The 12,117-nt window shown below is 43.6% G+C and overlaps 1 long non-coding RNA gene across 1 annotated transcript in view; it reads left to right on the top strand.

Annotated features, from left to right (window-relative positions):
- Nucleotides 1-11,550, top strand: part of LOC135397290 (uncharacterized) — a 122,478-nt gene extending 110,928 nt beyond the window's left edge. The window contains exon 3 of the long non-coding RNA XR_010423628.1: nucleotides 11,443-11,550. This is a non-coding gene — a long non-coding RNA (uncharacterized LOC135397290). The remainder of the gene's footprint in view (nucleotides 1-11,442) is intronic.
- Nucleotides 11,551-12,117: the final 567 nt, after the last annotated feature.

Below are 12,117 nucleotides of genomic sequence, written 5' to 3'. Positions count from 1 at the left end.
AGTGGATTCTCTTTGCGAAAAAAAAAAAAAAAGTAGAAGAAAAAGGTTTCTTAGGAGTGTCGTTAGTCGGAGACATCAGGGATAATCGACAACACGTCACGAGACGACTTCGTGAATTTTAAATGTTATATATGCACGCGTATGTGTCGTCCATAGCGTTATCTGTTACTCGTTACGCTTATTTTCTTTCTTTCTCTCGTTTAAAGATTAGGATGAGGATGAGGACACCGCTCATGAGGATTATTTCCGTTTGTGGACACTAACAAATAAATAGATAAATAAATCGCGGAGATTACGCGTATGAGCTCAAAAGTTGCTGGTGTCCTCGGAGTGGCCATGCAGAACGCACGACGGACACGTTACGAGTCCACTGAGGCCCACCGAGGCCGGTCAAAATTTGGACTAATTACTCTCTTTTTTTTTTTTTTTAATCTTAAACAGTCCATATGTGTTGTTAGACCAGACAGTGGAGGCAGAAGCATCACAACCCTGTCCGTCCAGGAAATAACGACTTAAGCAACAACAAAATAATATTAATCAAAAATTAAAAAAAAAAAATGAAAGAAAGTCTCCCGACGACGCCTTCGGAAAATAATGCTCTTCGAAGAAACGTCTTGTCGCAAAACAGGGGTCGTCCGAAACGAACTTCTGCTCTTCCTTCGTTTATTTATTTGTTCCTTTAATCCCCTCTCTCTCTTTCTCTCTCTCTCTCTTCCACCCCTCACACGGCGAATTCTGTAACGGTTAAACGGCTGGGGACGTTTTCCTCCGTGTATAGTCGAAGTCGAACTGAACAGCGAGTGACGAACGATTTTCAACTACAATAGAGACTGCATTCGCTTGTTTTGAGGTACAGCCAGCCTGCCTTTTAATAGTGAGTAATCTTTATCTCTCGTTTCTTAATAAAGACATCATATCGCCTCACGTGACAAAAAAGAAAAAAAAATGCATTTCGTCGAAAGATGTATAATACGAAAACGCCCTGCGTGTGGGCACAGAGCAGACTGTATAGTTCTCTTTCTGTGCAGTCGAACACTGCGAACATCAGCGGGTAAAGCCCTGCGGTTTTGACTTTCTTGAGCGATACAGGTCTGGTGAACAGCCCGTGAACTCCAGTCGTGCCTCACTCTCACCCTCAACGCATTAACCCCACGCTGTCCTTTTAAAGTCATATTCTGTAATCCATCTCATCATTCTTCTTCTTCTTCTACCAATGAGATAATGGCCGTGAGCCACTAAGGGAGATTGGCCAGGACAAAAGGGGCGTGAGATGTTTGTTTATGTCTGTGCGTAATGATGGGGACTAAGGCCAAGTCGGATCCAAGTAACTTATGACATATATGACATGTGATGACTAATGCAGGAACTGGATATGCACGTATGTAGGAATATCATCATCATCATCATCATTATTCTTTCAGCGTTTGTTGGTCATCTTTTTTTTCGTCATCTTTGTTTTTAATCTATCTCATCCTGATTTCACCGTTTGTTAGTTTGTCCTTTATTTCCTAATCCTTTCGCTTTCTTTGTTTAGTTATTTTATTTATTTTTTTGCGGAATAGCAAGCCGACGTCCAGTTTGGCTGACCTTTCTCCCGTTTTTTTTCTTCTTTCGTCTAATAAATATATATCCCCCCCCCACACACACACACCGCACGGATGAGCTCTTCTTCCCATCCGCATCCGAAGCTGCTGCCATAAAATTATCAGGAAGTATTCTGCGGATATCCGCTTAGATCCGCGGATATAGCGCCCGGCTTTTCAGTGTGGAGGGAGCTCTTTATAAGTTCCGAGCTTTTTAGAAACAATGTGACTTTGGTTGTTATTGCGATAGCAGCAGCAGCAGCTTTGAGGAGAAAGTTTAACGAACTCGGCGATATGAACATGCGGAGGAAGGGGAAGCGGCTACAATTTCCCACAGGAAACGGGTCGCCGTACCCACGACAGTTAGATTCGAAAGACATTGAACTCGGACAAGATGAGAATACTATTACTTTACAATCGTTGCATTATGGAGAGAGAAAAAAAAATTAAAACGAATACAAACAGGAAGGACACGAACAAAAACAAAGAATAACCCGATATTATACGCTGTAACTGTAAAGACATAAACACCGTGAAAGCTCGCATGCCTCGCTGCCTCGGAGACAATACGAATGAAGAAATGCAGCTCGCAGTTTTATTTTTTGATCTTTTATTTTTAAATATTCAATAAAAATGAATTAAATGTATTTTTATGATTTCGTTTTGGCCCAGCTGTTTCCCCGCAGCTACTTGCTGTGCCGCCTCCGTCAGTTCACCTCTGTAAACAGCTAAATAGCCACAGATGCGTCGCGGTGCTAATAGCTTAATTGCACGGAAAATATTTTGAAATGCGAACGTGTGTGCCTTCAATCCCTGCTGTTTCGCCTCTTATAGTTTTACAGTGAACCCTCGTTATTATGACCATGGTCGTTCCCGAAAATGTTGGTCATAATGCGGAATTGTCATATTAACGGGGGGGATTTGCAGAGGTTTCACCGCATTGTTCCCCAGGAGTATGGTCGTATAGCGCGTATGTCAGATTATCGGGGGTCATATTAACGAGGGTTCACTGTACTGCACTGTTGTGTTCGTATGTAACACCGTTACCCGCGTACTATACATATGTATCATAGTACGCTTGTACCTCATATACTGCTTTTCCTGCAAAATAAATAGATTCCCCCCTCCTCCCCGCATATACGGTTTCAAGTCCAAGTCACGTGTCACGAGATAAAAATACCTGTATGAGGGGTGCGTATTGCATGATAAAAATGAAGATAAACGAGGTGTCAGAGTAAAGCTCAGGGCCGTCTCTCTTTTCCATTTCATTTGTGCGCGCTGTTTATCCTGGGATGGCTATTCAGATGAAGTTACTTTTGCTCGTTGCGGGTAAACAATAATGACGATGATGGTTTAAGAAGCAATCGAAACGATTGCTTCTCTGATCCAGATGACTGGTCCAGTATCAATCATTTCGATCGATATTATTGGGCCCCTAAATATGATGGTCGATGTGAATCGGTGTGATACTGGGATGAAGAAGCATCCAATATACAACAGGACCACTGCATTGCGGTCGAAATTGAATAAATTGGAAAGCGGTACGTTGGTACGTTGTTTCATTTGCATAATCATAAACAGATTCTCTTTCTTCGTATACCTGAACCGCCCTGTCAAGGTATAATATATGCACATTTTGCATGGCTTCCAATGGTTTATCCAGAGTTACATTGTGACATTGTAGCCGCCTTACATATCATTGCCGACATGCATCTAAAGCAGAAATTACACAGGTCCCCCTGTAGGGGGTGCCCAGGACAGAAAGTCAGGGAGTGTCCCCCAAAATTTGGGGGGGATTTCCCAGCACCCCCTAAGGCACCCCCAATACCTTGTAACACCCCCCAAATTGCCTATCAAAAAGGTAAAAAAAAGCCAGAAAGAAAAGCTGCAAATGTCGGTGTCCCCCCCCCCCCACCCCCGAGTCGAAAAGCCTAGGAATATCCCTGGGGAGTGTAGGTGGGGGGGGGGTTCTGGAGAATAAATCACTGATGGCTTCGAACCCCGTAATTTGGTGGCGAACATACAAGGGAAAGAAGCCTGCTAATACACAGGAAGGTGGCTCGAGACTACCATCTCCATTTTTTTTCTTTTAAAATCAATCAATCAATCAACTTCGTATTCAAACGGGAGTACAGTTCCCGACTGTACAGGATTCCAAGAAATTCCCGGTGTTGTAGGTGCGCCAAGAGACGTCCAGACAAGTAACGTGAAACGCCTTCCTGCCGTTGAACTCAGTTTGAGCGCTTATGTCAAACCACGTAGGCTTCACTCCGTGTAACGTGACACAAAATTAGTGTGACGAAAACTTGCAAAATAAAGAGAACGTCGGAACCTGATACCCTCTGCTACGGCGCAGCTGACAGTCGTCAAAGCTGCGAGAATCAATATTTAAATATAGATAGTATATACAACAGCGCCGTCGTGCCGCACCGCAGTTCCAAAGTATATGCGCACACACATACACACACGTCAGAGCCCCGCGAGCAACGTCAACAAAAACAGAAACGGGAGGATAAAAGCAGAAATCCGGATGTGCCTCTGTCGTATATCTGTCACCGAAGCGGCAAGAAGCACTCCTTACATTACGCTACCTGTTTTTCTGACTTTCAACTTTTCTTCGGGCATACAAAAAGATCCCCTTTTGCCGAAAAGAAAACAGACGATCCTGCTTCCTTTTTTCTTTCTTTTTTTTTTCGGTGTCGTCTACTTGTTTTCGCCGACATGGCCCTATATATCGCCCCACTGTCGGTCTAAGATATATTGGGCAGATTGAAAACGGGACGGGGTCTGTCGTCTGCTAAGTTATTTCGCCCTCTTTGCCGCATGTGTTTTGCAACAGAGCCGGTGTTTCCTTTCGAAGGCGGTGTAGCAGGTCCTCGTAGCTGTGACCAACCTCCCCGCGTATTTTAACTCTACATATCCTCCCTCCCTCCTTTTTTTTTTTTTTCTTTTTCAAAGGCGATATGTGGACGCAAAAACCAGCGATGTACCGTCGGTCAAAGTAATGCTCGTGGAAGTCAAATTCAACAAATTCAAGCAGAAACGCACTTGGCGATCTGCCAGTGGCGCCCTCGAGAATTTGTCGTCTGCGAACGATAGCAGACGTCAGATCGCGCCTGTGTGCTCGGTTGTCGTCTGTTACGGTCACTCGCCGGTTTTAAAAAAATGGAAAAGTGCGGCATCTTTCCTAACATATATGAAGCGGATATGTGTCTGTAAAGGTACTGGACGTGCCTCTGTGGATGCGAGCAAGTTAGTTTCGGTTATAATAACTCATGGCGTTAGCTCTGGAGAAGACAAGGACACACGAAATGCACGAGCGCCGCGTACTTGACATCAGGAGAACCATTGCCACCAAGACCCCATATTTTCCCCCCTGTCTTTTCAATGTGAACCGCGCCAGAGCAGCCACCCTCGAAGCGAAACATATAGCTACAACGTCGTATATAGTAATGCCGATGCTGTATACGCAAAGCTTCGCAGAGCAAACCCTCGCAGTTTTCGCTATAAACAAGTAAAATAAGCTGCACACGAACATCCGGCTTCACAGGCGTGTGTGACCGAAGCAAAGGAGTCAAACGAATGTCGGCCCCTGCGAAGTCGGCCCGGGACGCACGATCATCCTTGAACAAGATATACTGCCACACCGCCAGGCAGAATGCTCGGCAATAATATGCCACCAACCAACCTATACGTGAACGTAAACTGCTCCAGCAAAATTCACGACGTTCATCTGGAACCTGCGACTCTGAAGCTTCACAGGACGAAAAGCTGAAGCGGCGCATGCTGATGTCGCGACAGAGACGAAGTAAAATTCAATTACAAGTAATTGGATGGGAATTTTATCGAAATACTTCGTATAAGAGATCATGCGACTACAGTGCTCCAAGCGGCACGGCAGTTTCAAGGTTACGCAGAAAGCCGTGAAGGTGGCAGGAATGAAATCCTGCCGCTGGTTGTCCTTACTGAGGTTTTTCCGCTGGGTTTTCCTTCAGGTTTTAGAAACAGATCTACCGCCTATACTATCGCACTCTTTTTTTGATGTCATCTGTTTATCTGTTCACGCCTATATACACCGCTCATAGCCAAATTGCGCTATGGCGCTAACTTTGGTTGTAACAACAATAACAGATAAATTAATGATGATGAATTGCGATGAGGGGGTTGTAACAGATATGTTCTATATAACTCCAGAAAAAGTTTGTCTATGTGGTTTCGCGGATCGTAGTACCGTTGAACTATGTTTTTTGGCTCTGAAGTGGTGGCTTATCTGGAATGTTCCGCGACCGTTGTTGCTGATGTTGATGATTCGTGGCTTGTGTATGTGGCATGGGGCACAACGTCCGATCCTAACTGGCATAAGTTGTTGCCGCTGGAAAAAGAATGATCCCATTCATGACTGGGTCTGGGAAAAATGGTCTGGAAAATGTGAGGAAAAAAATGAGAATACTGACGCGGACCGTCGTGTTTTCAAGCGAAGTAGATCTACACATATCGGTTAGTCGAAAAAATTAGATTGCATAATTAGATGACCAATCACCTAAATTCGCTCATTAAATATCCTCTAGCTCGAGCGTTAACTCTGTATGACTGTAGCTTTTGTAGATTTACGGGACATTTAGTAGTTCCTTTACTAAGAAGTGACTATGGTGCCCGGAGTTTGCATTACCTCATTCCTTCCTATTACAGTATCTCTGAAACTGCGTTGAAAGCAACGGCACTTAACAAAAAATGAAATAAAAGTGCTTGAAAAACAAAACTGGCCCTTGTTTTCCCCTCAGCTAGTGGCTGTACTTTTTATTTTATTTTTACTACATGTTTATATGTGTTTGTGTTTTTAGTGCGTTTAACTCATTGTGTGTTGTTACGGAGTTCAGGACCTTGTCAGGCAATTACTTTGCCTTTTCTGTCTCGGTTTCGTCGCTGCTGTTGTTGCAGCGCAGAGTTGGACGTAACGCGTTACTAGAATTGCGTTACTAGTAATCAATTACTTTTTCAGTAATTTTTAACGTAATCAATTAATTTTGTGAGCAAATAATTTTCCAAGTAATCTGATTACAATTTTCGGTAATCAATTACTGAGTAATCGATTACCTTTTTAACCTTCTGTCAACAATGGCAACCTTTTTCAGCAAGCCAATCTGTTCTGTTCCACCGCGAGTTCGACTGAAGCAATGACGCAGAGGTCACTGTGACGGCCGTCTCTAGTCCACACGTGTTCCATGCACACCACAGTAATCCCAAGCAGCACAATGTACTGAAAGTCGAGTGCAATAGGGGTGCGTCTTACCAATGGTCTGTTCAAGACCTTCCACCTCCCCGTCCACCCCTATTGCACTCGACTTTCAGTACATTGTGCTGCTTGGGATATGATAATCCCTTACAACCGCGACATAATTGGAGCAACGGTAAAATAGGTGACTGTATTGATAAATTGTGCTGGCTGAACATAACAATAGTAACAAAATCAAGCGGATGTTTCGATGTTGTTTTAAATCTGTATATAAATCTGTAACAAACGCGTGTATGTGTTTTGTACGTTGCTTTCAAATGTATTTGTGAAATTCACTTATCATGTATGCTGGTGTCTCATATTAGAATTTGCAACAAGAGCTGCATGGTTGCATTCACTGCAGGCTTGTTGGCTTTGCTATGGCCCACAATTTAAAAGTAACGCGTTACATTTTTAATCGGTAACGTATTACATTTTGGATGAAGTAATTTGTAACGGTAAATAATTCCTTTTCGCGCAGTAGTAACAGTAATTGTAATCAATTACTTTTTTCGAGTAACGTGTACAACTCTGTTGCAGCGTAACAAATAAATAAATGGGCTACATCGAAAGACAACTGCGACCATAAGGGACGCCACGGTGACCCTATATCATCATCATCATCATCATCATCATCATTATCTAGTTGTTGTTGTTGTTGCCAGATTACTTTAACGCCCGCTGAAAATCTTACCCGCAGCCGCTTTTTGTCGCTGACGTAATGCACAGAATGCTTTGAGAGCAGGCATTTTTGTTCCTATCGATGACGTCTGTTTTGCAGGACTTCGTTCCGCCTGTGTCGACAGAGCGCCTGCCTGCCTGCCCGCACGCGTTCTCTCGGAGAGGTGTACCATAAACGACCAATAATAATAAACACTTCTTTTGCGAGAGAAGCCAGCACGAAACGAGAAAAATATTTTCCTTCCTTTCCCTGCGTGCGCAAATGGTGGCTGTGCGCGCGACACGGCGCATGCGCAAAAGCAGCCGAGTGGCATCTGAGTAACGCGAGCTTGTTTTTCGCGCGAGCCAATTATTGGCACAGAAGAAGAAGAGGAAGAAGAAAAAAAAAAGTGTTTCGAGAGTGATGATGAAACTGTGCCAGGTGTATGGACTCGTGGTTTCTTTTTTAGAAAAGCTCTTTCTTATTTCTTTTTTTTCGTTTCGGGAAGTTGTTAGTTTGAATGTTTTCCGTATGCACTTTGACGTGTTGCTCCGAACAGTTTTTTTTTGCAAGCTTGGTACTTTTCCGAGATACGCGACATAGATTTGGGCTGTCGAAGGGGACACAATTTGGAGAAAGTGGTCAAAAGTCGGAAAGTATTTGAAATGTTCGGTATGAAGTTGTCTAAATATAGAAATGAAATGGAATAGAAATAAAGGTATAATTATTGGTATAAAGTGAACGCATTACTGCCTGGAAACCTAGTCTATACATAAATGTAGATTTACTGTGCAGTCTGGCCGCATAACAGCTTATAACTTACGTAGCCCGCTTATAACGATCATGACAATCCCGTTTTGTTATAGACGAAGCAACGCAATTACAACGGAACCCCCAAAGCCTCCAGACCGTCATTGTTGTTCATGACCACAATAAATAAAAAAAATTAATTAAACAGTTTATGACGTGGGTACCTCGCTTATAACGGTGGTACCATGATCCACTCATAATGGAAATGACATACGACACTTATAACGAACCACCAAGGCCACATAGCGGTTTATAACGCACATAACCCGCCAAAAATGAACCTGCAAGATAGCGTCTACAGACCCTGAAAGGTTCTGCCTGAAAGTTGAAAGTTCCTTAAAAGACCTTCTTGAAAGTTGAAACTGCTACGATGCAGCAAACCATAGCCGTTCTGAGGTGAGAGGAGCAGCCGCCTCGGGCGCTTTCCTCAGATGGGATGCCGGACCTCAGGGGCCCCGGCACCTCATAAGGTTGGGTAACAAAGCTAATTGTCAGAGAATTTTCACTGCAGAGTTTGAAATGAACTTTTTGCTGTTCACTTCACTTACTTTTTTTTTTCAGTTGGAATATTTCTTTGAAGCACAGACAGTCTGTTTTCAGAATAAATTACCTCTCATCTGTGCATACAGTTAAAAATGGAGTGCACATGTTTGAATTCAATGTCTTTCTTTCTTTCTTTTTTTTTCTTTCTTTTTCTGGCTACTATGCAGTCTCTAGAGAGTGGTTCCGGGAGGGGTCGGGGGAGGGTGCTTCATGGTCATCATGCCCAGATGAAAGTTGGCCTCAGCAGGGCTCCGCAGCGAATAACTTGCGAGTAGAAAAAAAGACACATTGTTCGAACTGGAATGTATTCCGCAAGATCTCATCCCATCTCATACGTTTCACCAAAAAGGAACTTCTTAATACCCCTTTTGCACTAAAGCTTCATTGCTGGCTTGAGTCTTGTGTTGTCTTGATCTTCCTGTGTGTTCCTCAAACACCAAGGAAATATCACCTCTTATACTACAGTATACACCAGCTCGCTTGCACCATTCTAATTTATTCTAATTTGTTGAGAAGACGATATGTGGAGCGACACGTAATCTTAGAACTGTCGTCTCACACTGTCTGCTCAATGAAAACGGTTTTAGCTCCAACAAAAGCCCATTAAAAAATAAAAATAAAAAAACTACCCCTCCAGCCGCTATCACTTTCAACCGCCGACCCTGCAACCAGATGGCGTACGCCCCATCCTCCGAACGTCGTCAGTCACGTTCTAAAATTAACAACTTTTTTTTTCCCTTTCCCATTCTCTTTCTTCTATCCCCATCTTATAAACTAATAAAAAAAAATCCAATTAGTAATATGAACCATTGCAGCAAAAACGTCAAGTGTACAAAGAACGACTGGATTGAGGGGGGGGGGGAGGTATCTAGAAGCATCTATCGAAACGCTCTCAGCCCCAAAAGATGAGGACTACCTCCTCTTCCAGACAGTTCTCGGGGGAGGGGAGGTTTGAAGCAGGTCGGATATGTCCTCCTGAAGTGTGTTTATGTGTTTCAGATGAAATGGATCTGGGTGGAACGGTTGATGTTAGCCTTGTACTGACATCGGGGAGGGGGGAGCATTCGAGGTGTCGGGTTACTGACTGTCTGCCAGTCGGTTCATACCCTGGTGCTAAGGGCATGTTTGCTCCGCATGAAGGTTCTTCGTGGATATGTGTTTGTTTTAGTCTCGTCGTTTTTCTTTAATAGCGGGCTATGTGCGCTTTAATGCCACCACATGGGGCGTCATTCGAAACCCTGAGAGCAGGACAGAAAACTGTTTTTAGAACTTTGCGCTTTTTTCTTGCTGGTATCAACTCGCAAGACGGAAGCGTTTTGTAAGAGCTTATTATTTCTAATTTGCGCGCCACGTGCCGAGAACGGAGTAAGGTGAGAGCCATTAAAAAATACTGCACTGTAAACTGGAAAACACCCTTATGGGTGTAAATGGCTTGTCCTATAACTGACACCTCTTTTTACACCGTACATGGTCTGGAACACCCTTTTTAGAGGGTGTATTCCGTGTAAGTCACCCCTGGAAAGGGCGCTTTTCTTTGAAAATGCCCTCTTTTGCACCCTTTAAACACCCTTTTAGGAGGGTGTAAGATCGTTAAACACCCTCCTAAAAAGGTGTATAAAGGGTGCAAAAGACGGCATTTTCAAGGAAAAGCACCCTTTCAAAGGGCGTTTTACACGGGATACACCCTCTAAAAAGGGTGTTCCAGACCATACGGTGTAAAAAGAGGAGTCAATTATAGGACACGCGATTTACACCCATAAGGGTGTTTTTCAGTTTACAGTGTGTAAGTACGAAGATGAAGATGGAAGAACTGATGTTCTGAGGCTGGAACAACATAGAAGGGACAAATACGTACAAGGCCTCAATTTGCCTAAGAAATTAACGATGAACGATGGAAGTCACTGAAAAGGTTAGCCAGCTCTAGGATTTGGCAATCCAGAAGATGTGGGTTCGAGTCCTACAGCTGGCTAACCTTTTCAGTGACTTTCATCTTTCATCGTACAAAGATGAAGCTTTTTCTGGTGCAATATGCTTTCAAAGTCGGGTGCTGTTTACTAGGCACCTCTGTGTTTTCTTTTTTTTTTCTTCCCGGTCTTCTTTGTGCGCCATTATGACGAACACGCTTTTGTTCGTGGGCACCAACGCGAAAAATGTAGCTTGGATTGGATAGACGCAAATGTGAATAAAACTATCATGCAGAAACAGCTGAATACGTTGTTGTGGACGAGGCAAGAGCATAGTAGCGCTCTCGTCTTTTCAGACGTTTTTTTTTTTTCTTTTTGTTTTTTCTTTACTAGACCTGGAGTAGCTTGTCCCGCAATGAGCGGGTTCACATCTCAATATTTTTTTTCTCCTATCACCATCATCATCATCGTCATCGCCACGAGGCAATTAAACAAAGATGGACAAACACAATACGAGCCTCACAACGCTTCTTTTTCCTTTTTCTTTTTTTCTGCCAATAAATCCCCCCCCCCCCCCCTGACAACGCCCAGTGGCATTGATTTGAATGATCACAGTTTGAAGAAAAAGGCAGCAGCAGTGGGATTGAAACCCACACCCTCTGATTGCAGGTCAGAGCATGGTGTCTACGTGTGGGGGCAACTCCCCACCACGACGACGACGACGACCACCACACACGTCGACACCGGCGCTGTATGCATGTTCTTGTAAGTATGTCTGCACGGACACTGGCGTTCCGCTGAACCACTAGAGGGAACTGCTGTGTTCATTTCTTTGAAGACAACGCGAACGTTTGGAAAGCTATCTTCCTCACTGCCCGCACTACACTCTAAGAAAAAAAGGAGTAAAACGGGGAGTAATTGCAGCTTCTACTCCCCTAGTCTGCAATTACTCCCCATTTTACTCCCCTAACTCAACATTTAGTCCCGACGTTTACTCCCCAGGGCTGCAAATTGTCACTAAACTTCACGAATGGTCTCCTGAATGCAACAGTCACCATAAATATGTGCCCTTGGTCAATTTGAAGGGCATAAGGTTGTATAACTCAGACAACGTTGCAATTTTCCAGCCACACAGAGTAAGAAACAGTTAGCGCATCTTTCTTCGCAAATTGTGCCCTAGTATGGCGCAAGATTTTATATCACTCGATATATCACGGTTGACGGTTTGCTTCAAAGTATTTTCATGCATGCGCACCAATTATGTACCTGGGACTCTTACGACAGCGCGTGAAATGCGGTCTTCACTCTGTGACATTCATTTACTCCCGTGCATTTACTCCCGAA

Source organism: Ornithodoros turicata, chromosome 6, assembly GCF_037126465.1.
Source record: "Ornithodoros turicata isolate Travis chromosome 6, ASM3712646v1, whole genome shotgun sequence".
NCBI classification, from domain to species: Eukaryota; Metazoa; Arthropoda; class Arachnida; order Ixodida; family Argasidae; genus Ornithodoros; species Ornithodoros turicata.
This window is presented reverse-complemented; position numbering and strand designations above follow the sequence as displayed.